Below are 6,000 nucleotides of genomic sequence, written 5' to 3' on the forward strand. Positions count from 1 at the left end.
GGCAAGCCACTCCAGTACTCTTGCCTAGAAAATCCCATGGATGGAGGAGCCTGGTAGCCTGCAGTCTGTGGGGTCGCTAGGGTCAGACACGACTGAGCAACTTCACTTTCACTTTTCACTTTCACACATTGGAGAAGGAAATGGCAACCCACTCCAGTGTTCTTGCCTGGAGAATCCCAGGGACGGGGGAGCCTGGTGGGCTTCTGTCTATGGGGTCACACAGAGTTGGACACAACTGAAGTGACTTAGCAGCAGCAGCAGCAGCAGCAGCATGGTTGAATAATATTCCATTGTGTGTATATGTATATAATTTTTATAACAATGAAACATGTTATGGCTCCTTGCTGCAATATGTCACTGTCTTGATTTTGTTCAAAAAGTACTGATTGAGCACCTGCCTTGCACTCTGCTCTTGGGGATGCCTTTCTCATAGAGCTTAAATCCAGCAGCCACAGTGAATGTTTACAATGTGGTTACAGCGGTTTTCTATGGAGAACATGCAATAATAAAGCATATTCATGGGCGACGTGGCACGAAAAAGGAGAAATTCCATCTGGCAGAGTGAGTCAGGGTCACTGGGGAGGCAACTGGGAGCCTGGGCTTTAAAAGATACTCCTCCATCCCAGACCAAAAGGTGGACATAAACTGAGGGACTTCTTAGTAAGAAGTAGTATTTGCAGGCCACACATGATTCATAAAGTCATTCCCAGTCCCTTGGCAGTTCCAAGGCTGGTGGTGGTGGGGAAGCTTAGCTGTTGCCTCTAGCCCCCCATAATAGAGCCACCCAGGCCTTCCCAAATAAACGGACAAATTTACATTGAAAACAATGTTCAAATACTTTATCTAGTTTGCTCCTCATCACAACCCTTCCAAGTAGATGTTGTTATCATCCTCTTTGCAGACAGGAAACTAGAGCTTACAAATAGGAAACGACCAGCCCCAGAGCACACAGCTTTGGAGGGCTGAGCTGGGGATGAAGCAGAGGACTTTGAGCCTACACGCTTTCCATCCACCTTCAGGCCTTGTCCACTGACCTTCCCCAAGCCCAGCCTGATAGGGGGATGCCCTGGAGGACCCCTGAGGCCAGGGTGGCACAGCTTCTCCAGACACACCCGTCAGAGGAGACCCAGGCCCTCAGGACCTCTGATTCCTGTCTTTCCCCATTGGGCCCAGAGCATTTCAGGATGAGACCCTTTTCACACCTCTTTCCCCCTTTGCTGTGAGGTAGCTCAGTGTCCATCCCCTCTGCCTTGCCTTCAGAATCCACCGGGAATTCCCTGGTGGTCCAGGGGCTGGGACTCAGCGCTCCCCATGCAGAGGACCCGAATTCGATCCCTGGTCCAGGAGCTGGGTCCCACAGGCCACAACTAGGAGTTTACAACTGAAGATCCTGCAAGCCTCAACTAAAAATAAAAAAGGATTCCTCTTGCCGCAACTAAAGTGATCCCGCATGTGGCAACTAAGACCCACCCAGCCAAATAAATAAGTAAATAAATATTAAAATGAAAAAGAATCCACCCTGGGCTACTGGGAGATAGTTGCATTTGCCTGGTGGGCAGGACCCATTTTGCGAGCTGTAGGCGGCAGAGATTCACAGCTTAATCAACCTCTGAAAGGCTCACCATGTCTCTTATTTGTAAAATAGGGACCGTAGTCCCTGCCCCATACAGTGATCTCCAGGATTCAATGAGATTGTTTTTCTAAAGCACCCACCAGGGTGCCTAGTGCTTTCCAGTGCTCAGAATAGGACTTATTCCCCTCTACTGTCAGGTGAGAGTGGGCAGTTAGCCCCTGAATCAAACCCACTGGAACACAGTCCTGTGGACAGGGGTCTGATGCAGAGTCCTGAAAGCTGTAAGTGGCCTTCTGTGTGGGTATTAAGACCTTGCTGAAAAAAAATGATGTATGAATACAATGATGTTGAAGACAATTCTGAAAATGGAAACGTGGAATACTACACTAGCACAACTTATTTTGCAGTGCTTTCTATTTTGTATTGTTACTGTCACTTGTTAGGTCTCAAACATACTGACCTGTCCCTCCCGTTCACCCCAGTTCAGTCCACGGCCAAGTCCTGAATGATTGGCTGCCCTCAATACTTCTGTCTTCAAAGGTCTCTGAGCTTCCTCTCTGAAGCCCCAACCCTGCTGTTCATCCTCTTCACAGCAGGCAGAATTATCTTTAAAATGTTTTTCTTTTATTGTGGTAAAGTATATAGAACAATAAAATTTACTATTTTTAACATTTTAAGTGTACACTTTGGTGGCATTAATTACATGCACATTATTGTGTAACCGTCAACACCGTCTGTTTCCAGAACTTTTTCATCTTCCCAAATGGAAACTCTGAACACTGAAGAATAGCTCCCCATCTCCCTCCCTTTCCAGCGCCTGGCAACCACCATTCTACTTTCTGTCTCTACTAACTTGAGTACTCCGGGTACCTCCGGTAAGTGGATTCACACGACAGTTGTCCTCTTGTGACTGGCTTATTTCATTTAGCATAATATCCTCAAGGTTACAGCCTGTGTCAGAATTTCCACTTTTTTAAGGCTGAGTAATATCCCATTGTGTGTGCATGCCACACTTGCTTTATCTGTTAGAATTATCTTTTAAAATACAAATCAGATCATATTCCTTTTTGGCTTAAAACCCCTCAGTGACTTCCTGTGGCTCTCAGTCAGAGCCTTCTCATGGCCGGGACCCCCTCCTCCAGCCCTGCCTCCTTTGCTCTGGCCACTGGTCCCTTCCTGATCCCAGAAGAAACCCTTCCCCGCCCCACACTCACGACGCCCTCTGCCTGGAGCCATCTTCCTGGCTTCCTCTCGCACTAGTCTATTCTCACTCCAGATCTTGCCTCCTTCTTCCCTCACCCTGTTTACTTCCTTCACTTTATCTGGCTTCTTTGGTGGCTTGTTTATTGTCTGTCTCCTCTCTTTGGAATAGGAGCTTCACAAGCCGCAGGCCTGGCTGTCGAGGGTGCTACCGTGGGCTCAGTAAAGATGCTGGGAGGAGTGTCTCATTGAATGGGGGCTGTGGGGCTGTCTGCAGGGGGTGTGGCCTGCTGTGATGTAGTGTCACTTGTTCTAAATACTCGTTTATAAAAATATCGTACTGATGTTAGAAGGTGGTTATGACCTTGGGAGGGGCTGAACTGGATTATTAGGAATCCAGGTTTTCTCCCTCTCTTCCACGAGGGGTATCCAAACCCCTCAATCATGTAGCTGGACCGAAGGTCTCAGTTTCTTCTTAAATCAAACCATGGTAGGGGAGGCTGACAGCACAAATCTCCTGGGTTACCAGCATTTTCTGATAACGTAAGGAGACTGAAAAATGAAGAATATTGGGTAAACATAAAGAGTTTTTAAAAGAAATATATCAAATCCTTCAACCAGAGGAAAAAAGGAACCAGGAGGAACATAAATAATTTGAAAAATTTCCCCAGAGAAAGAGCAGAATTTCCACTCATTTGCATTAAAAAGTTTGTAACGAGGCAAAATCTGTTCAATAAATACAAAAAGTAATTTATTTTCAAATTATACATATCTATAGAAACACATAAAAATGCACAGTTAGAGGAGGATGAAGAGATTTTAAAAGGCAAAGCCCTTAATTTAGCATGCAGGCAAAGAGCTAAGTGATATATGTACTGGCATATTTTTTCTGTGTTGCAAATATCTCCTCCTACTCTCAGCTTGCCTTTTCATTAATGGTGTCTTAAAATAAATATATTACTGAGTATAACATGCATGCATACAGAAGAGTGACTACATTGTACAGTACAATGTGAATGTTTTTTACACATGAACTGTGTGAGCAGCATCCAGATTGAGAATTGACATCACCAGTATCCCAAAGCCCCTTTATGGCTTCTCTGGCCACCATGCTCCAAGATAAGCACTGTCCTGACTTACATACATGGGAGATGAAGCCTGTTCTCTTTGGTGTGTGTTTGCGTGTGGGATTCAGCACACTGATTTGGGCAGTTGTCATTCTCCCATGTTTGTTGCATTACAGCCATCTGTTCAGTTCAGTTCAGTTCAGTCGCTCAGTTGTGTCCGACTCTCTGCGACCCCATGAACCATAGCACGCCAGGCCTCCCTGTCCATCACCAACTCCCGGAGTTCACTCAAACTCATGTCCACAGAGTCGGTGATGCCATCCAGCCATCTCATTCTCTGTCGTCCCCTTCTCCTCCCACCCCAATCCCTCCCAGCATCAGACTCTTTTCCAGTGAGTCAACTTGTCGCATGAGGTGGCAAAAGCATTGGAGTTTCAGCTTTAGCATCAGTCCTTCCAACGAACACCCAGGATTGATCTCCTTTAGAATGGACTGGTTGGATCTCCTTGCAGTCCAAGGGACTCTCAAGAGTCTTCTCCAGCACCACAGTTCAAAAGCATCAATTCTTCAGCGATCCGCTTTCTTCACAGTCCAACTCTCACATCCATACATGACCACGGGAAAAACCATAGCCTTGACTAGACGGACCTTTGTTGGCAAAGTAATGTCTCTGCTTTTTAATATGCTATCTAGGTTGGTCATGACTTTCCTTCCAAGGAGTAAGCGTCTTTTAATTCCTGGCTGCAATCAGCATCTGCAGTGATTTTGGAGCCCAAAAAAATAAAGTCTGACACTGTTTTTCCATCTATTTCCCATGAAGTGATGGGACCAGATGCCATGATCTTTGTTTTCTGAATGCTGAGCTTCAAGCCAACCTTTTCACTCTTCTCTTTCACTTTCATCAAGAGGCTTTTTAGTTCCTCTTCACTTTCTGCCATAAGGGTGGTGTCATCTGCAATGACAGTTTATCCATCGTATGACTGATGGACGTTTGGGTGGTTTCCAGTTCAGAGGCACTACAGATACCGCTGCTGTGAACATTCTCCCACATGCATTTGATGAGCACGTATACACGTTTCTGTTGGGTATACGCCTATGCTGGTCATAGGAGGCGTCTATATTCCACTTTAGGAGACTTTGGGGGAAATATGTCAACACCTGGTTTCTTGTTGTCTTTCCATGATATTGATTCTTTTTCATCACAATTGGAGGATGCTCGCATTGCATTATGTTTTATTTTGCGTCTCCCTGGTGATGAATTGAGTATCTCTTCATATGTTGATTGGCCGTCTGGATAGCCTCTTCTGTGACACATATGTTCTAGTTTATGGCCCATTTTTCTGTTAGACGGTCTGTTCTTGTCTCGTTGTCCTTTTCTTATTGATTTTTGGGAAATCTTTATATATTCTGAATACAAGTCTTTTGTTAAAGTATATCTTCTCCAAATCTCTGGCTTAAGTTTATACTCTTTTTTTCAAAAATTAAAACAAAAAAACTTCACTCTTAATGGTGCCTTTTGAGGAACAGCAATCTTAAATTTATCATTTTTTTCCCCTTTATGGTTAACATTTCTATTTCTGTTAAATTAAACTATCTTTGATAAGTAGGTATCTCCAATTTTAATATAGTCAAATTGAGCAGTCTTCTTTAATGACAGTTTTTTACATTAAAAAATTTATTTATTTATTTTATTTTGGCCACACGGGGTCTTTGTCATGGTGCATAGTCCCTAGAGCACCTGTGCTAGTAGCTGTGGCACGCAGGCTCCCTAGTTGTGATGCATGGGCTTAACTGCCCCGCCGGGCACAAGACCCGAGTCCCCTGCACTGGAAGGCAGATTCTTAATCACAGAACCTCCAGGGAAGTCCCTGTGACAGTTCTTTTAGTCCAAGGAATCTTGCCCTACTCTATATTCATTAACATATAAACCCTCTGTTCTCTCCTAAAATTTTTTTAGCTGTGCCTCACAGATTTAGGTCCATAATCCACCAAGATTTGATTTGAGGGATGGGTGAGGGGAGGAATGGACGGGGAATTGGGGATTAGCAGATGCAAACTATAACATATAGAATGGATAGACAACAAGGTCCTACTGTATGGCACAGGAAACTATATTCAATATCTTGAGATAAACCATCATGGAAAGAAATATAAAGAAAG

This window comes from Moschus berezovskii, chromosome 17, assembly GCF_049115385.1.
Source record: "Moschus berezovskii isolate FMDL1 chromosome 17, NW_MosBer_1.0, whole genome shotgun sequence".
Lineage (NCBI taxonomy): Eukaryota > Metazoa > Chordata > Mammalia > Artiodactyla > Moschidae > Moschus > Moschus berezovskii.